At 38.5% G+C, this 21,832-nt stretch overlaps 1 protein-coding gene across 1 annotated transcript in view; it reads right to left on the bottom strand.

Annotated features, from left to right (window-relative positions):
- Positions 1-18,463, bottom strand: part of LOC106669998 (zinc finger protein 184-like) — a 125,734-nt gene extending 107,271 nt beyond the window's left edge. The window contains exon 1 of the mRNA XM_014399953.1: positions 18,436-18,463. The gene's annotated coding sequence lies outside the window, so the exon portion shown is untranslated. The remainder of the gene's footprint in view (positions 1-18,435) is intronic.
- Between the last annotated feature and the right edge of the window lie 3,369 nt (positions 18,464-21,832).

Genomic DNA, 21,832 nt, shown 5'->3' with positions numbered 1-21,832 from the left:
AAACTGCGAGTAAAACTGAAATTACTGCTACAGGAGATTTATCAGCTTATTTGTCAACGCTGTGTTGACAAATGCAATAATCACAGACAAGATATCAGTTATCGCCGACAATAATAAACTCTACAGTTAGTAATCTCGATTTAGTAGATTTCCTTAAGCTCTTTACACGAGAAATGACATTGATATTCGGATCGCCTGCTTGTGGTTGTTTCACAAAAAAAAGTTAATTATTTAAAAATAAAATCAATTTGGAACGATAGAGGGACTATTTCACGTATTTAAATAGATTTTAATACCAAGGATAATGTGATAATGTGTGGGGTACTTTGCTTAGCTGCAAGGAATAATACAGGAAACCAATAGAGTAAAATTGTAATTAATAACAACCTCTAGGTGGCGTCGGTGGCCGCAAGGTTTAATCTTTGACACGGCGCTAATCACTGTAAGGTGAAGGTCCCGGGTTCGAATCCAGCGGCCCTGCATTCCAACCGACATACCTACAAATGGGCTTTAAAAAAAAGACCAGTACCCTACCCTAGATCACTTTTGAGATATAGTTCGAACATAATAGACATTTTTTTACAATTTATGCTTTTCTAGGTTGTTTCCTTCATCAAAATCTCCAAATTTGGACAGATTGTCCATCCTCTACGATTATTCAATAGAGCAGGGCTCTATTTGCCTTAAAGTACTAAAAAAAGCTTGTCGGAAAAGCTCAAAAACACCCAGAAAGTGCGGGGGTTGGAGATTCTTACAGGTTAGATTCTTTCTAGGCTGTTTCCTTCATCATAATATCCAAACATGGCCAGATTCACCAGCCTCTACGATTGTTCGATAAAGCAGGGCTCAGTTTGCTTTAAAGTAGCAAAAAAGCCTGTTGAAACAGCTCAAAAACACCGAGAAAGTGCGGGGGTTGAGATTTTTATAGTTTATTGTCTTTCTAGGCCGTTTCCTCTATGAAAATTTTCAAATTAATTCTACATCCTCTAAATTACACTACGAGAGGTATTGTATTCTCTGTTCTGTATACACCGTTGAGTCCAAATTCATCAAGGAATTTGATTATTAGGACGGGTTGTATTTCTTCGACCGAGTGTATACCTCACAGTACTTTTTCCAGCGAAGAAGTCAAATTTCAATCAAGAATCCTCTTAGGATTCCTGCTTCCTTTGATGCGTTCTGTAGATTTTGTCTTTCTAAATCTCGCATGTAGGTTTTTGGTTTGTTCGTGTTTAGTGATTACCATTGTTTCCTCAGTGTCTTTTTTCTTGTTGTTCTTGTGTCTTCTCGTTGATAGTTGCACAAAGGGTTCAGGACCAATCATGGGCGTAGCAGGCTCTTTATTTTCAAGCGCAACTGCTTCTTCCTTCTCTCCACTCCTGCGTGTCCTGCGACCCAGTAGTGATTATGTTTTGCGCACCTAATCTGGTTGGTTTGGTTTTACAATTCAACACCATTCTCGAGCTGATTATATTGCAGTTTAATGCTCGGATGACTGCTTATCTATCGATGTTCACTGTTAAAATTTAATCTGTGTTTCTCTCAATTCGGCTTTGAACATACAGTGTATTTGTCCATGGGCTCAGAATATTTGAGGCCAAATACTATCCCTGTACCTTCTTGCTTCCTAGAACCATCGGTATACCAACAAGTCATTTATCTGTCTATCATACGCGTTTCGTCGTTTCGCCCTATTCAGAGGGATAGGCAGACTACAATGATCGGCAACGGCCAAATAGATTATAAAATTTGTCTATCGTTACAATTAATGTTATTATAATTTTATGATTTGTAGTTTGGTTGGTTTTGATCATTCTGGCCTATAATCTCTGTTTTTTCTTGCAGTATGATCACGGACGACCGATTCATCGTCTCACAGCCGTCAGCCCTAAGATCTTACTCCTTTTATTTATTTTATAAAGTTGTTTTGGTTTTATGAATACATTCTATTATATCCTTTGACTGTATGTTGAATGTACTACGCCTTAATTATCTTGTTGAAGACAGCTTGTTTTACGCTTTCAAATAAATATTGCAGTATCGTCTATACTCGCGCTTTCGATGCCGCTCAAGTGCGTTTCGGCTTTGCGCCATCTTTAGTGATGAACTATCTTGAAACCCGCGAGTGTAGACTGACCCATCAAATGAAATAGTTCAACATGTGTACATATCATCCATCATCAATACGCCAGAATGCAATATTACACAAATATTAACGTAAACTATAAGTCAGATCTTAATATTTTGGTTTGCCCATTCTCGCTGTTTTTGACCGTCTTGCGTGGCATTGCTTTTGATGCAGAAACGTCCGGCATCTCTGAATTCGACTTTAAACATATTGCTGTATTTGCCCTTGGGCTTGATATATCAGTGTACCGACATATAGTATCTTATTTAAACGGGACAGTTTTCACCTTTCCCTTACGTTTTTCGTATTTACGTTTATGTGGAATTTATTTTTAAATTCAAATATCTTGTCCATGTCGTCCCTAGGAGCCGAGAGTAGTGGATATTCTCTCATTAGGATACAATAAAATAATCCTCCAAATATCGGAACAGGAATGCCGTGTTCAAGCACAATTCTCATTCCGGACGTCATTCCTACGCGCTCTCTATATGGAGCCAAGGAATCGCATCATTCAACAGGTAGGACCCATCGAGCAACCTTTCTCTGCATGCCGGACACATACGTGAGCTTTGGCCCAAAAGTAAGTGTCCGTGTGACAGCGCCGCATGGCCTATTGTTATTCGGGTGAGGATGACCCTTCTTCTATGAGTCAGATCCTCCGAGGGCCGCCTACCGACGTTGCTCTTGATAAGCGAGGCATTTTTGAATCATGTCGATTTTGATAGTAACATTGTTCTTTTGCACTACTAAAACATATTTTTTCTTTGAAAATAATATGCTGACGGTAGAGAAAATTAATTACTCAAGCTTTTCACGTCAAAATTATTACTGACGCCTTTGGTTTATCTGGCAGAGAGGTCATTTTCGCTCCAAGGGTCTAATGTTTGAAATATTTGCGATCAAAACAGACGCGTTTAAACAAAGACATCTCAAGTCGATTAGATATGCACCGAAAAGCCAAACAGACCGCTAAAACTCAACAGTGGCAGTCGCAGGATATCAGTTAACGTTATAAAATCTTTCGTAGTTTTTTCACCCTAAAGCTCAGAGCCTCGTCGATAGTGGATAAAATAACACAAGTACCACCTACACAAAAACAAAATAAATAAAACATAATAGTCTGGTTACCATTCACTCTACCCTAGAGTACTCGATATTACTCGAGATAATTAGGGAAAAGCCTCCCATATTTGCGCTAATAAATTATAATCAAACGCCCAGCTTCGTTCCACTACCCCAGAGTACTCGATATTCCACGGGGAATTGGGATAATCCCTTCCATACAAACAAATAAATACATTCGTTCCAATAAATAACATATATCACATGCATGAAGATACAAAGATCTATAAAAAATAAAAAATATCTATGGCCCTGACCTATTGTATCAGCGATTTGTGCTTGCTGCCGTGGCTCTTGGCCGCGAGTAGGTGTTTCGTTGCAGACTTAGTTTATTGTACTCTGTTATTATGTGTGGTAAGTTCTTCATACAATAAGCACCTTCGTGGTCTCATCCCCATTACTGTCCGTGTGTGATATTGGTATGACATGTGCGCAATCTGGTATGACCTTTTTTTTCTTCTAGAGCCAGCTTCCGCAGGCCAGGGACCGAGGTCTTTTTTACATATTGAATAATTTGGACATGTTTCTTTCGTTTCAGTGGATTCTCCATTCATTTTTATTGAATTAACAATCGTTCTTTATAGATCAGAGTAAGTGCGGTCGTGTGGTCTCGTCTTGGCTAACTTCGCTGCCTTATTTACTTGTTCGTACCCGGTTATACCGATGTGCCCGGAAACTCATGCCAGGACGACCTTTTACCAACTGACATCGAACCCTTTCAGTTGCTCGTATATTTTTCATTCTAATGGGTTTGCGGATTCTCTTCTCCTGAGTTCCTATATCGTGTTTAGTGAGTCTGTGCATATTTCATGTTTTCTTTATTTTTTATTTGTAAAAATAACAACGTCAAATGTCCCAAAACCAAACATTCAACATTACTTTATTTTATATATAACCTCCGGCTGACGGAATGTAATAATTCCAAGCTGTAAATACTTTTTTTTTTGTATTGTACATATATTTAGGAAATAAAATATTATTTTTTAGGTGTTTTTTTCAGGAACTTACAACCATTAAAACAAGCGAACAAGTAAAAAGAAAGAAGAGAATAATAAATAAAATATGAATGTTATATATAAAAAATCAATAAACAGTGTCTAACTTAGTAACAGGATTATCAACATTAAAATTTTTACAACACGAATAAGAAAGACATGTTATAAAACGGACGCAAACTACAATTAATATTAACAAAGCATGGCTCAAAAAATATTCTCTTGAAACTAACAAAATACTGTTATTAAAAACTTGACATATTGTCAGAAAAGGAGTCGGCGTCCCCGCCATGTTGATTGAGGTCATCATAATTCGTCCTATGAGGGGGAACATAAAACAACTCACATTTATTGTTTAATATTTTCTAGATAAACAAAGCCGATGCCAAAATGAAACTAACTACAATCATGTTTATGCATTTTGAATAGTAAGTATTTTAATGCCTCCTTGTACACTTTCAATTTACCTTACTATTATTACCAGATTGTACTGGTGCTAGCTTAAAAAATCTAATACAACTCTGATGTATTCCAGCAACATCAACATGTTTGTCGCATTGTGCAGTTCCGATATGCGTGTATATCGGGTCGAGTTTGTTGCAAGCCTCAGAAACTTGTTCTGCACAACCTGCAGCCTGGCGAAATTAGTCGTTCGTATGAGACTCCAGGAGGGGCCACGCATCGACCTGACCACCACCTTGCACAGAAGAAGTTTGTTGTCAGAGGACAGAACGGCTCACCTCGTGTTCTCTTCCACGGCCCCTTTTCTCAATCCGAACTCCTTCATTTTATCCGGTGTCCCTTCCTAACCCTTGGTTACAAGGGGGTATCCGGGCACAAAATAATGGTGCAGCCCAGAGGGCGTGGCAACCTCTCTAAAGCACAAGCTGTACTCGTGTCGGCCTGAGGGTTGGCAGGGGCGGCGGGTGCCTTAGCAGAGTCACACGAGGGCCAGTACACCAGATCCTGTCTGTAAAGACGGGGGAGGGTTGTATGGCCATCTGTACCACGGGGTGACGAAAATGTTTCAAAAACCAGCCCGAGTCACATTGGGATGGACTCGTGGTGGCTTGTGGAGACGCACCTGGCGGGAACTTAGACAGAGGCTGTCTTCTATCTGGGACCTTTCGTGAAGCTTGCGTATGGCCAATGTATTACCCCCCGTTCCTCACGGGAGACGTTGCGACCGGACGTCAGCATGTAAGCGTTGAGGACGTCATGATCATGCTACAGTCCCTCGAATGCGTAAGTAAGCGATTGGAAAAGGGTAGTGAGTCGGCGTCTTTGACTCGGGTATGCTTAGCATTGTTGTGCGTATGACCGGCGTGGTACCCTTGGGGAAGCGAAGGATCGGACCACCTAGGCTAGACCTATGGCGTCCCTCGAATGCGTGCAGCAGGTGTAGGCTGAGCTCGATAAGAGACTTTTTACCGTAGACAGTGCTCATCTAGGGGGTGGGTAGCAATCCCACTCTAAACTAAAACCGCTGTCGGGGCGTTCCCGAAAGTTTCTACGCTGGAGGAGCCTCTACACTCAGAGAGATAGAGTCGCCTTCTCTATCTAGGGTGTACGTGAGGGGGGGGACGGGCTGATGTATTTCGGCACAATGCGGGCCCGACCATTCGGAGTGGACAAGTGGAGAGCGTGGCTACCGACCCTTAGGGGCCGGGACACCACTACACCAAAGCTTCGGCGGTAACACTATTCCGTCGTATGTGGGGGTGCGTCAGCTCTCATCTTGAGAATCAAAACGTCCGATAAGGCCATGAGCCAGGTGCGGACGTTAAAGATCCTCTTGTCTTGTTGACGATGAGTAACCGGGAACGCATGTCAGAGGACAGAGCAGAGAGAAAAGTACGCGGATAGCTACTTTGCCCTTATTCCCTTTGTCATTAATATGGGAAGTGAAACTGAGTTTACGGTCCACCTCAACATATTTGACTGACTCAGATCACAACACATTTATATCTTCGATGTGGTTTTTTTACAAAGCAACGGTCTACGCTTGCTGAAATCTATTGCCTCCGTTTTATAACGATTAATTTCAATTTTCAAACGATTGCAGAAACTTCCAATGCAGAGAAACTGTCTAATATGTTGGATAATGTATCTATACTCCAAGTAGAAGAGTAGAGAGCGATATCGTCATTTTTACGTGCTTAGGGCGAAGTATTTTGTTGAAGTAAACAAGGAACAAGATGGGCCCATGGATAGAGCCTTGAGGAACACCAGCAACAATATCTGTCTATTGGGAAAGAGATGATCAAAACGAAACTCGGAATTGTCTAGATAAATGGAGTGGAATATTTTTATTATGTAGGGAGTTAAGCTATATTCCATGAACCTGCTGACTATATCATTATGCCAAAAGTGTCGAAGGCTTTTTGGATATAATCAAAAACATTCCAGTATGCTTTCTTACATTGAAGGCTAACGTTGTCATCTACTATGGCGTTCCGAGCGACCAAATTAAACATGGGTACTCTAAACTGCTATGCACCAGTGATTGGTAGAACATTTTACTAATTAATACATTTCTAAAATCAACCGTTGGCCTCTTAATAAATAACAAGTATTTGAGTGCTTTTCATTCGGGATATATTCAACGTGGTACCAAAATCGAGGTTATTGTTAAAAATAACACCAAGTTAAATTGAAACAATTGACTAAGTTTAATTTAACGTTATTACGCTTGCACGACGACCAAAATGCGTCAAGATCCTTCTGTAAACTGCATTAATCAATAGATAATTCAAATGACTAAACACATAGAAAGGAGTGAACGGTAGCCGAGTGGTTATCCTAAAAAAGACTCGTGATCGTGGGTTCGATTCCTACCATCCCCTGGAATTTTCTTATATATATAATGAATCTGGCTAATATGTAAAACCCATTAAATATTAAAAAATTAAATTGTTTAAAACATTATTATTTTGAAAATTATTCAGATATATAACTCGGTGTGGGACTTGAAAAAAAGGACTAAAAATGCACTTGCCCGAACGCACAGAATTGTCAAAACCTCCAACCTCCCAATTTGAAATCAAGTTAAACTTTGACAAGGAGTTTGTAAATGTCTGTTTTAAAACATCAACTGAAAAGACTTTACATTACAAACCCCCTGAAAAAGAAAAAATTACTGGCACGTGCAAATATTTTGAATTTACGTGCTTTCTTTCCTTATACAACATATTCTATTTTCAAACTGAATAATTTCTTGTCCAATCGAAGGGTATGTGGTAGAAACGTGCTGGAAATTGAAATTTCATACATTTTTTATTATTTTTATCAATATATTTGAAAAATCCCATTGAACAATAAATAAAAAATATTGCACCCAAAAACTTACAGAAGCTTTAAAAAAATAATTTACAGAGGGACTAACAATAAGAAAAAATTTTCAGTTCTGAAAGTCTGATCGAAAGATAGACTAACTTTTACATGTTGCCAAAAATAAAAACTGTATCTTAACAGATTAAGAACTTAAAATAAAATTTTTGCTGTTGAAGTGTCTGCCCAAATGAACCTGCAGTTAGGTCGTTTCTCACCATCCTGGTCGCCTATCCGCGCTGGTAACATTTCGCGTACCAAGTTAATACAAGACTCCTATATAGATGCAAATGATTTTAATAATTATTTTATTGAAGTTCCTAAGAAAATATTAAATTCCATTGATGTAAATAACATGTCTGATACGGGATTAACGATTGATAGGAGTAATAAAAACTTACTTTTAATGATGTTGATGAGAATGAGGTCCTGGCAACATTTAAATAGTTAAAGAATTCTACTGCTACTGACTATTATGGCATAAGCAATAACTTCTTGAAACTTATACTTACCCACTTAATTACACCACTAACACATGTAATCTAAGTCTTTCTGGAGGTTATTTCCCGAATGTTCTAAAGCAGTGTATTGTTACACCAGTAAAAATGAGCCAAATAGATCTATAACTCTCGTACCAATGCTCTCAAAAGTATTGAGTCTTTGTATCACGACAGACTGCTACATTTTTTATACTCAAATTGGGCTCTAGTGAGAAATCAATTTGGTTTCCGAGATGATCATTGCTACTGTTGATATGCAAGCCAACCTCATAAAATGTGTTAACTCTAACTTGGAAAAAAAAGCAACATGTAAAAATTGTGACCACTGATCTCCGTAAAGGTTTTGACACAGTCAATCATTCTGCTCTGTTTGACAAGTTACAGACTTATGGACAGAAGCCCTTCCTTTTTCCTATTTCTTAACATACAGATATCAGTGTATAAAATGGGATAATCTAATATCAGTAAAACTATCAATAGAGCATGGTGGTCAATAATAATTGGTGGCCTCAAGGCTCACAATTGGGCCCGCTCCTATTTATAATATATGTAAATGATCTAAAGAAAGGCATTGCTCCTGATATTGAAAATAATGTCATTCTCTATCAGTTCGGCTCAACCTGTGGTGTTAACTGCAGATGACATTGATAACCTTGATTGGGTAAGGGTAAACACCTTAAAAAGCATGACAAAATGGTTGGGAAATAATTATATGTCAACGAATGTACTCAAATGAAAAGAAATGATAGTGTCCTTTAACAAATAAAGATAGCCAAAGGTAAATACTTGTAAAATAGTAGGGATCATTATTGATTGAGGTTGTCTTCCCTTTGTTTTCTAATATTAAAAATTCGGGACACCATCTCACTTGAGATGCGGCGGATAGACTACTTTGCACTTTTCCAAAGAGTCATGAGCTATCTCGTCGAGAATCCAATCCGATTACACGACATTTGAAAAATGGCAAAAAGGAGAGAAAATTCAAAAGGTGGGGTTGAGATGGGAAGTTAGTGTCCGACTGGATCGAGGTCACGATAGCTCAGGTGGTAGAGCAGCGGCGTATCTAGCCGAAGATCGTGGGTTCGAATCCCGCGTGCCATTGACTTTTTAATCTCTACTAAAAACTTTAATTAATTGTAATATATTAACTGGTAAAGCGGACCACGAAATTAGTGAAATTAAGAAAAACATTGTAAATTGCAAATATATGTAAATAATGTACATGAAAATAATACTAGAGCGATAATAAGTTGTCTTCTCCATTCTGTACAAAGACTAAAATTAGTCATAATTTTTAATTTGTTGGATTCAAACTATTTAATAAACTACCTGTACATACAAGAACATTACCTGCAAGTGTCTTTAAAAAAAGAGTTTGTAAATGACTACAACCAACCCATTTTACACTCTGAATGAATTTTTTTTAACGCAGAGGTTGAAACCAAGTAAAATATTAAAATGCAGATACTTAAAAATGTAAAATATGACCTATTCAAACAAAATGTAAATCTTGTTCACGAACAAAAATATTCATATTCATATTACAAAACCGTGAGGATAGGTGGACCAAGATTTTCGGAAACGACGAAACCTACACATCAAGTTTTTACTTTCAGGTTTTTCCTGTTTATTTTAAATTATTTTAAATGTTTTGTTACATTCGGTGAAATATCTTTAAAGGTTTGTACTGAACCGTAGTTTCTAGGACGATTCAAAAGATGAAAGAGGATGTAAAGGAAAAGGAAAGATAATTCGATGTGTCTCACCTAATTGAAGGGTGCGATATCATGGCTCCATATAGAGAGCGCCTAGGTATGCCACCCGATATGTGAATTGTGCGTGTGCACGGCAGCGAGTAGCTGGTTCTCCTGTTCCGATTCTTTGAAGCCGGGTTGTTGTATTGTGTATAGTACTAGCAGTTTTGTGTAGCTAGCGTATGCTGAGAGCCAATGTATTTATTGGCGTGAATGTGTACTGTGAGAGGACCGATGGCGGAAAAGTACCCCATTGACCCTTAATTAAGTTATAACGTGAGTGAGAGAATTGGTTTGGATTTAGGAACTGATTGCGTTGGGGGCTGAAATGACCTAGCTGTTGATAGCCCCTGTGCCCAACCACGGTGCCTGGACGGACAAGACCGAGGTCTGACTCCAGACTGCCAACACCCGGGGTGGTTTGTCGTTTATTTGTTGTGTATTTTCAAAGAAGAATTATGGCAGAAAGACTTGGAGAGCAATGCAGCAACAGCCAAGCAGAACAATTGGCAGTATTAAAAGTTGTGAAATGGATACTGTACCAAGGACAAATAATCAATTTGAAGAAAAGTTTTAGAAAGAAAAATATTATCAGAACGGACAGTCAGGCTGCACTGCGTTGCTTTAAATTTCTGCCCATGGCATTGGTGAAAGAGGTGACAAATTTGGGTTTACTTAGTACACTTTACTAACTCAAGAGTCGAATTGTATCGGTTAACGCTCACGTACGGATTTTGGGTGACAAAACATGGGACATTCAAACATGGCATCTCAGGATGAGAACATTCCAGAATCCAACTCAGCAGCAAGCAGCAATTACAGTAAAAGAAAATTAGCCACCGAGGCTCGGTTGAAATGGAACTTTTACTCATAAAGGGGCTCATACAAAATACTCCCAACTATTATGCATGGAAATTGCCCTCCTTAATGTCACCTGTAAGACTACGCCGGTCCTGAAGAATAGTGCCTTCACAGAGTTAATATAATACAAAGTAATATTTGCCCTTGACACCTCTCCAAAAAATTGGGACCACGTACTGTTCACCTGTGCAATTTGCGAACGCGAAAGAAGCGAGTTGGTGTTGGCTGGTGGTGTGTGTCCTAAAAAGAGTGATTTGGTGTCCAGTGATAAACTGCTCAGATTAGAGAACTTTGCTTCAGCAATAGACTTTGATAAGCTGTAGTTACAAATCTTACCCATCTAATTAATTTTTAATTATTTATAAAACCTTAGTTTCCATTACTATACTATACGGATCTAAGTTTTGTTAAAAATATGATCAAGAAAATGCTTACTTATTTTATAAAAACAATATTATCTTATCTTGATAATATTGTTGTTGTTATTCTATTCTTACTTATTTTAATTTAATTATGAAGCTTTAAGTGTAAAAACGTTCATTTACAAATATAGAAGGAGTAACTATCATTCGACTATTCAGCAAGCCCACCGTGTTGTCGACACCATCGCCATCCCCCTTGAGCTTAAACAATACTGTTCCTGGACAAACCCCAGGCCTTTGATCGTGTATGGCACGGGGTCTTGTTGTGGAAGCTAAAGTGAATCCTTCCATTTGCCTACTACCTTATCTTCAAATCCTTCCTAATAAACCGATACTTCCAAGTAAACCAAGACTACTTTACTCTTCCATTTTTCCAATTTAGGCGGAGTCTCTCAGGGAAGCACACTTTCTCCCTAACTTTGCGCCTTCTTTACAGCTGAACACCCATTGCATTACGACACCTTAACCTTCATATACGCCGATGACCCGGCAATCCTCACCCCAAACATCAATCCTGTTCTTTCTATTCGCATCCTCCAATCCCATCTTCATATGTTTGAACCCTGGCTTCGAAAGTGGCGTAATCAGCAAGGTAAACAATCAAAAATATAAACACATAGTTCCCACTCTTAATCGTACAACTCTCATACCTCTCTCCCACGGCACCCCAATTCCTCCAGTGAATGGCTTGGATATCTTGGACTTTACTTGGACAAAAGACCTATGTGGAATCCACACACATGTGACATAACTAAAAAATTAACTCTAACCTTATTTATAAAATACTGAAGAGGCTACTTACAAAAGATCTAAAATGACATTACTTAACAAAAATCTATTATACACTACCCTAATCGCCCCAAATTGGACCGACGGACTATACGGGACAGCCAAGGGTTCTAACTTTAACAAAATCCAGTCCCTTCAATCCAAAATCCTTCGCACAATAGTTGATGCTCCATTCTACGTCATCAATCATAATATCGACTCCAATCTCAATCTTCCCTACGTCCCAAACCTGCCCCAGTTCAGCTACAATAAATTTCACTCCAAATTATCCCGTTAATTCGCAACCTGTCCAGCTCAACCCTCATAGAAGACTGAAGCGCAGGTGGCCTCGCGACCATCTGATTTTGTAACTTCGGCAAATCTAGGGACTGCTATTGGCTTCACGCCAATCACGGCCAATTTCACTGGACGGTGGCCGTTCAAATTAATCACGCCAGACATGTAAATGTGCATACAATATTGTATAATTTATATCAACGTAAATAACGTAATTTATGCTTGTCGCATTTTGTATGCCGTTGTAAAATATATAACTAAATGATAAATGCATACGCAAGTGTACACATTTATTCATATATATTTATTCGTTTATAGCTATTCTCCAAGATCTAATCTAAAAAAATATTAAAGAGTGGATAAACTGTGAAGATGACGCTGGCACCAAATTTGAACATATGATTAGATCTTGGAGGCATCCTCATCAAAGCAGGAAAAATCATCTTTGGAATCTTTTTCAAATCCATTCAGCATTTCAACAGTTTTTAATCGTGGATTCGACCGGAATGTCAGGCCAAAGTTTCATCAGCTGTCATGTAAGTAACATTTTTGATGTTCACAGTTTTGAGAAACAGTATGGGAGTCATGATTTCACCGTGATGTTCTTCTTCGTCCTTTTCCAGCAAGCGAGAACGATTTTTTTGGTAGCGGCGCTTAAAAGTCTCGACGACTCCTTGGTCCGTGAGCTGGATAAGAGCTGTTACCAAAGGTGGAAACTATTTAACGTAGATATTTCCAGTTGTCAGTTCTTGGGGGGATGGAAAGGAGCGTTATCAAGAAATTTCTTAATGAATTTTACTTCTTCTTCCTTCAAGTGTCTTTTACTACAGATACAAATTTATCTAAGAACCGTTATTTACAAATCATAGCACCCATCCAAGCGGGCTTCTTGGCTTTGTGGATTACTGAAAGGGCACGTTGGCATGTTTTTGGCCCGAGGCTTAGATGATTTTCCTATCACAACCCGAGTACTAACAGGCCCAACGCTGCGCAAGAGTGTATTTATGTACATGTGCACCTCGGCATAAGTAGATCAATTGTGCTCCTTTATTTTTATATAACTCACTGGCCAGCTTCAGATTGTTACTCAACTTCATAACCTTTGCAGCGGCTCGTTAGTGTAGGATCTTACGTGCGGCATTTACTCTCCTAATTGCTAAAATCCACACCTACATAGACCATCTCAAAAACATAATGTCTTCTGCGGTCTCCTCCTTTTCCTCGCAGTATCTGCACAGTATTTTTCGTGTGATTACTTTTATCCGGTGCCTTCTTAAACGGCAGTGCCCTGTCAGGAGTCCAAGGCTCTGTTGCGGTTACCTTCCACTAATTTCTTTGTAATTCTTGCAGATGACCCTTTCATGAATCTCTTCGCGAGCCTCATGCCTGGAGTGTTGCTCCACCAAGTTTGGGACTTATCGTATATCCTTTCTTGTGGCAAGGGGCCAAGTAGGATTTGGGACCTAGAGAATTCATATTGGCTCCTTTTTGGTCAACATGAACACTTTTTTCATTGACTCTATGTCCCAAATGCCCAGGGATCCATGTCAGGGGCAGATCGTTGGTGCCACTGACCATTGCCACGGATTCCACACTATTCCAAACACTGTTTGCCTTTTCCTCTCTTCAAGCTAAGGCCTCAAGGCGGCCGCCTGACTGTCTGAGAAATTGATTCCTGAAATGTGTTCCTTGTCGTTTTATTTATCTGGCACAGTGTTCAATTGCTTTAATTTCAGACTGGATGGCATCTGCTTGTATCTCCTCCCTCAGTTTCCGATGTACGTTGATATCCCTATCCTTGTAGATGGATGTCCATCTTTAGCCAAACGAGCAAATAGTTTTTGAAAAAAGGGAAACTCTCACTAAGTAATAACAATGAATAAAACTGAAATTAATATGGCCATAAAATTCAAACACGAATTGTTGATTTGTTTACGTTTTATCGCCGATAATATGTTTGATCCAGATAATTTCCAGGTTAACATATGCTTAAGATGCTTTTCAACCTTTAAAGAATACGATCAAGTTACAGAGAGAATGAAAAACCTCGTAAAATAGCTTTACGTTCCATTACCACTTAATTCTATCACCACTAACCCAAGGTTTTTTTCAGTGGTACGTGTCACGACGTTTTCACAACTTGAGAAGATGAGCTGATTTTGTCAAATTGTCCTACGATTTTCAATGTCAACCTAACCAACAAACATTATTTTGTTTTACTACAGACGAAGAAAATAACCAATTTACGTGGATTGACTGCAGATAAGAATGAATAATTACCAGGTAACCAGAAAAGTTCGTGCGGATATAAAGGTTGATAATAGTAATAGTAACCTTCTCCCAATGAGTTAATATGCTCATCTTTTAAAAGTTTGCGTCCCGGGTCTTAACAAGTAAATTCAGCTCATTCTCAGTTGATACTGATTATCGAACCCGATAACCTTCATCCAACGAGTTACTAGCCCAGTTATGCCCGTCTTATAATAGTTTGTATCCCGGGACTTAATAAATTCAGCTCTTTTCCAGCTGTTGGCGATACTCAAACGCTCGTTTGCGCATATGATCGTCCATTGCCAAGAAAAAGTTAAAGTCAGATAGGGCCGATCTGGAGAGTACGGAGGTGTGGTAGGTATGACTTCCCAACCAATCTTCATTATCGTTCCTGTGTCGTTTTGGCCGTATGAGGTGTGTGCTGGTGAAAAATTACATCTTTTCTGTTCACGATAGGTTTTTTCCGGGCCGGTGCTAGAGCAAGAGATAATCGTTAAAGTTGGCTTGAGTAAATTTCTGCGGTGATTGTCTGGCTACATGGCAGTTCGTAGTGCACAATGCCGCCGCACTCCACCGACAAGGCATCATCTTTTGGTGGTGAATATTTGGTTTTCGCGTCAGTAGGACAGGATCAGCCAATGGTACGACCTCCTGGTGTTAATGTGTGACAATCCAGTCAAACAAGTCTGTATTTTGTGCCGTTGAAAGCAATGAAAGGCAAATGTTTAGACGCTGAAGCTTGTTACCTTCGGTCAATTTATGAGGAACTCATTTTCTCAGCTCGCACATCTTCTCAAGTCTAAGTAAGCGGGAGCCAATCATCGCTTACGTTTAACCTTCTGGCAAGCCACTGACGAGTTTGGCTCAACGTTCGATAGCTTTCTTCAATTCGTCGTCATTGAATGCATAAGGTGTACCAGACCGTGGTTCATCTTCAATCACCTCATTTCCAGAAGCAAACGTTTGGGCAGTGCGCTCACCTACTATTCCATCACCGAAAGCAGTGCCAATTTTACGATCTGCCTCGCCGCCCTTTTACCGAGCTTAAATTCACACAATAAGCAAGCACGAGTTATGGGTTTTGAAGAAATGAGATAGATTTTACAATTTAAGATGAACTATTCGAGATAATGTTTCTTTATAAACTGACGCATTATCCTCTTGGTATTAAATGATGTGAACATCTAGACCTCATACGTAAATAGAAATGTTGATTACAGGCAGTAAAACAATAACAAATAAAAAACCGCATGAACTTTTCTGATTACGTGCCCACTCTCAACACGACACACAAGGATGGCACAATTACACAGAAGACAAACACTTTGAGCCCTGAAGATGATCTCAATAAAAGATCGAAACGTTGGCACGATAAAGAAAATGTTTTTCTGAAACCTACATCACACCCGACCGCATCTCACGATATCTGAATTACTATCGATTAACGGTCACTAATCTCTACACATTAATTCGACAAATACTGTAATTATTTTCAGCAATGTCAATGAATTAATTTTCATTTTCAATTTCAAATGTTGACCGTTAGAATCAGTCCTGTCCAGATTATCGTAAATTTAATCTTTACACTTGACGTTATCGCCATATATTCGTAACTAGACTTACTTCTTAAAAACTAAAATGTTCGTACCATAACTGTTTTATTAATTAATTTAAAACGACAAGTTTTGTTAAAATGTGAGAGGTTTTCTTGAACCTGTATCGATCGTCTTCCGTCATCAATGGTTTTTCTGTGTGTTATTTGATCAGTTGAGTCGTTTTCAAGTCGTTGTCGAGCAATTTCATCAATTTCTGTTTAGCTTGCGTAGTTTTACCACAATGTCTTAGCTATTCTTCATAGTTTTAATTTTCAGACGCGTTCCTGTTTTTCGCTGTGTTCAATGGTTTGTTGTAAACTGTGTCCTTTTTGCAAATAATTTCGTCAATCTCACCTTAGCTTGATGTACTCTTAGCTATTCTCATTAGTTTTGACTTTCCCCGTGTTCAGTGGGTGGTCTGTGGGTTATTTTGGCAAAACCAGCGAGAATAGCCAGACCAAGACGATCAAGACATCCCAAGTTATTTTGTATTTTATCGTCTTTCATATTCCATCAATTAGTTATTAGAATCAACCTGAAATTTTTCAAAAATGCATTGCCTTTATAATTAAACAAGGTGGATGGGATACAAAATTGAATAAACAGAATCTACAAAACCAAAACAAATTTGCAATTTAATAAAGGTTGCTTTGGTTGGACTCGTAAATCAATGAACAAACTAGGAACCCTTTTTATAAATTTTTTGAAGAAAATGAGCAAGAAAAAGACTTTTATTTGAATTCATCCGAACTCTGCAGAAATTTGATTCTCTTCTACGAGTGAAAAATGGCATAATTTAAATAAAAACTCTTCAGCACATGACAATTTTTGAGTACGGCCATGGTGAATCGTGTAAACAAACTTACCCAGATTCCGAAAACACCCCCTTTTTAAATATTTCGCGTATACTACTTGCAACGGACATCTCGCTGTTATTTTTAATGGAATTAAAATGGTTCACAGCTCCGGGTTAGGTCTTAAAGAATATTAGTGACTTGAGTGGTGGTTAGGAAGAGGTAGGAAGAGGAAACCGCGCGTTGTCCCAAGCCAGTTAGCAAGGTTGAAGTGCAATCGATGCAGGCATGTTTGACGTGTTTAATTTTAATGTCGGCGGTTTTTTTCCCCTCGCTGCTGTTAACGGGAAGTGGGTGGATGTTGGCGGTTGGCGAGAAGGAAGGACGGTAGTTAAGATGCCTCGGAGGTAATGAATGCACCTGTGATAGAAGGGCTGGCTGATGTTTGGCGCGTGTATTACCACTTAAAGGGGTTGCTCGGGGTAGAGAAAAAAACCCTCACCCTAAGGCGAGGGGCAAAAAACGAGGTATTGATTTTTTTAGACCAAGACTGAAGAAAAAACTGTGGGGTGGGGAGTCGCGTGCTAGGGTGCCTCACCCCTCAAGGATTTTTTTTTAAGAATCTAATTGCAAACCCTTCGAATATTATCACAATCGTATCAACAGCAGAAGGATTTCGTTTTGTTTTTAGAATGCAAAAAAAAAACTTTTTTGTAAGGTTCTTTTAATTTTTTCTTTTACTACTTCCTTCCTCAATTGTCTCTTATCTCCGCCTTCAAGGTGTAATTTTGTCCTATTTAGAAATGCGCATAAATCCATGAAAGAGAGCAGACTTTACAAAAGATAAGGAAACGGAAAAGACAGCAGGCCTCGTCGGCCTCGTAAAAAGCAATTGTAAAAACCGTCCATCGATGCAATCGAGCCGAAGAAACGGCCAAAAAGTTTAAACCGCCGGTTTGAAAACTGCCCGAGTGCAGCAGGGCTCAAAGGAAAAACACGGGGTGGGTGGTATAAAGCGCCGGCCGGGGGTGGAAGAAGGTCGGTCGTGCAATAAATTTCTGATCCTTTTCAAGAAATCGCAGTCCTTTAACGTCCGCTCCGATGGTCATTGACACAGACCAGTCGACTCTTTATGCCGAGTCCGAGTTTGCATAGACACCGGTACAATTTTACGACACAGGTCACTTGCATGACCTGAAAAGCCGGTGCACAATGAACTTGAAAAGCCTAAGAATTTCACCAACCCGGAATGATATATGACAAGGAAATAGTAAAAAAGGGTGTTTTTGCATAGGGAGGAAAAAACGTCTGGAAAATATAAATCTCTATCCTTTTTAAAATGCTCTACTTTCTAACTTTTGTGCAAATTTTTACAAGCGAGAAAAATTAAGACATGTAACAATACATGAGAGAGAAAGATGTTGATAGGTAAAGAGATAGACAAAATATAACACAACACCATGACAAATATCATGCAAGCATATTATTAATGATAAACATAACCAAATTGATTAAGTAATTAAATCAAATTAACATAATTAATTTTTGAAATTTATTTTAACAACGTGAAAGTCATTGAATCAAATATGTGTACATACTTGTGGATGTTGGATGTCTGGTTGTGGCGGAAGACTGACGGAGACTGGTTTGGGGGCGGGTTTATCGCGCCACCCCCACCCCCACCCAAGTAGCCGGCATCGGAGCACAATCTCATCTCGACGAAGTGAATCACTTCACAGTACGGACCACTGTGATATTAATTGCCTTAGTTAAGATATTCTCGCCTTTTATGAGGCCAGCAACGGATACTCTTAACTCGTAGTCATCAGGTATTGCTGGGAGAGAGAGAGATAGATAGATAGAGAGAGAGAGAGAGAGAGAGAGAGAGAGAGAGAGAGATTTTGAATGAGACAGTGTGAGTGAGTGAAGAGAGAGAGAGAGGGAGAGAGAGAGAGAGAGTGAGAGGGAGAGAGGGAGAGAGTGAGAGAGGGAGAGATTTTGAATGAGACAGTGTGAGTGAGTGAAGAGAGAGAGAGAGGGAGAGAGAGAGAGTGAGAGAGAGAGAGAGACAGACAGAGAGAGACAGAGAGAGAGAGGGTGAGAGAGTATGTGTGTGTGTTACTGGGGTGATGGAACAAATACAAACATAAAGGTTTACTTTGTAAGAAACCGATAAGAAATTAAATGAACGTTTTTCTTCGTCTATTATTTAATAAAGAGCTGTTTTCTTTCAACGGCACCTGTCCGCGAAGGAAGAGGACCCGTCAGATCCTTCATTCGCCCCTTCGTACACGCAGGATCAGTTGTTATCTGAGGTCCTTTGGGTAATCTATTTCTCAAACGAAAGTGTACAGTTATTTGCACAGGAAATTTTCTTATTAATAGATTTGATTAACATTCGGTAATCGTGTTGTCTAAGATTGGAAGCGAATTATCGATGCGACAATAAACCCGAAGATAAATTATGGAAAATGCCGAAAATTTGCCAAAATGGCCTATTAAAGATCCTTCAAAGTATTGGCCAAAGTTTGCATTCGGGACGGATTCCAATAAAGTCTTCCAAGTATTTCAGTGGGGAAGAGAGAAGAAAGGATGGAAATTTTTTCTCGATTTTTTTTTAAGTACACCTTATGTATTTTATGGAAGGTTTCACAAATGATGAGTTGAATCTGGTTCAGATATCATCTCACTGCAAGCTGAACCATTTCTAGTGAACATGACAAGCTTCCACTCTCAAACCTCATGTGATGAATGTATAATGTATAATAATACGATGTATAATTAATGCAATTAAACAAGGTGTCCTGTGAACAGACGTCACTACTTCAGGAAATTACTTTTGAGGTCATTTCAACCTTTCAATAATTTATTCCATAAAGTTCCTCGTATATCATAAAATATTAGTTGTACTTTAAATTTGATTACACCAATGAAAAGAGCATTGAAAATTTTATGAGATTTTTCTTTATTGTAACCTTAAGCAAGCAAAACACAAAATCAGTTAGAAGATAAATTTTTACGAGTTCTGAAGTCTTTGTCTGTAGATGGCTTTGTTGGTTCCGTAAATACCACAGATATGGCGCATACAGAAAAGTTGCCCCTACTAATGAGACGTAAATATCTGTTCTTAATTTCTTAAAAGTCAAGTTAACTTCTATTAAAAAAATTTTAATTTTACATGTATTAACTTTTTACGCAAAATTAACCCTTTGTAACTTCAAATTAATTTTTGTATCATCAAATTAACCTTTTTTTACTTCACATCTACCCATTTTTTATTCCTAATGAACCCTTTTTAACAAAAAATTAAGAATTTTTAACTTCAAATTAACCTTTTTTACTTCAAATTGACTTTTTTAACTTCTAATTAACTCTTTTTAACTTAAGGTTAACTCTTTTTTAACTTCAAGTCAACCCTTTTTAATTTCAAATTGATTCTTTTAACTTCAAATTAATCATTTTTAACTTAAAATTAACTCTTTTTAACTGAAAATCAACCTTTTGTAACTTCAAATTAAACTTTTTAACTTCAAATCAAACCTTTGTAAGTTCAAATTAATTTTTTAACTTCAAATTAACCTTTTTTGTAAGTTCAAATTAATCCTTTTTAACATCATCTTAACTCTTTGCAACTCTGTTCTGCAAATAAGCGATGAATCTGCAAATTAACATGTAACAATTGGATTAGATCCCAACATCTATTAATAGTTAAGGATCAGGTTTGCGGTCTATTTTATTCCCCTACAAGTACCAAAATGGCTCTTACTATGTCAGTACATTGTTTACTGATTTATTTAATGATATGCAATTTGATATTATTAAAAAAAAATTTTTATGGACATTCCATCTTTTACATGAAGGATCATATCAACTTACAGCCCCAAACGTCCAAAGTCCTTGAAATACTCCTTTTAAAACGCAAATTATTCAAGATTTACATAAGCCATTCCTTCTACCAATTTGGTATCCAACCTAGACATTCCTCATTTCAGCATTATTTCAGGGTTGTTGAAATTTTTCCTCTGATTTAGAAAACGGAGTATCCTCGGTACGTTCTTAGATATATCCCAAGCTTTTGACAGAATCTGGCACCCGGGAATTCTCTTCGAACTAAAACAGTTCCTACCCTGTCCTTATTACCAATCTAACCGATCGCTGATTCAGAGCAAGTTGCAGCAACGAGATTCCGTAAATCAGGCCGATCCAGGCAAGGGAGCATTGTTGGCTCCATCCTTTATTCCATTATACCGCTGACCTGCCGGTATATCCCAACACAATCCTTACGTGTGTAGAGATTAGTGACCGTTAATCGATAGTTATTCAGATTCACCGGACCGCATCTCACGATATCTGAATAACAATCCTTACCTTCTACGTGGATGATACAGCAATTTTATATTCTAACTCCAGTCAGGAACATATTGAGATCATTGAAGAATGGTGCAAAACGTGGAAGATGAAACTGAACGAAGACAAATGCACCCAAATTACGTTCAAGTTAAACAAACATCCTTGTCCACATCTAGGCATTAACAGTAAAGAACTACCGAATATACACAAGTATAATACTAAGGACTACACTTATACAGTAGACTGACAGGAATATTCTCACAAGACTCGAACGACTAAATATATTTAGACAACTACGAAGACTTATAGGTCCGAAACCAAACATGGCGGTAAAGAACAAATTTTTTTTTTTTTTACAAAACATTACTTTAGGAGGGGACCGCGGTAGCCGAGTGGTTAGCATGAAAGACTCTCACGCCGCGGTCGTGGGTTCGATTCCCTCCATCGCCTCTGGCCCTTTTTTCATAATAACCCCCCAAATTTGAATACACATATACGAATTGTCACATGGCTAATATGCATAGTTCATAACGCAAAAAAAAAAAAAAATACTTTAGGATCTCTGTGAAGTCTTGCAGAACAACCAATTCGTTGCGGGCGTTCAAGAAAATGCCACCCCAGAACATCAATGACCCACTGTGGAGA

Source organism: Cimex lectularius, unplaced genomic scaffold (assembly GCF_000648675.2).
Source record: "Cimex lectularius strain Harlan isolate CLEC.00 unplaced genomic scaffold, Clec_2.1 scaffold28, whole genome shotgun sequence".
NCBI lineage: Eukaryota > Metazoa > Arthropoda > Insecta > Hemiptera > Cimicidae > Cimex > Cimex lectularius.
Note: the sequence above shows the minus strand (reverse complement) of the source record. Positions and strands in the feature narration are given on the sequence as shown.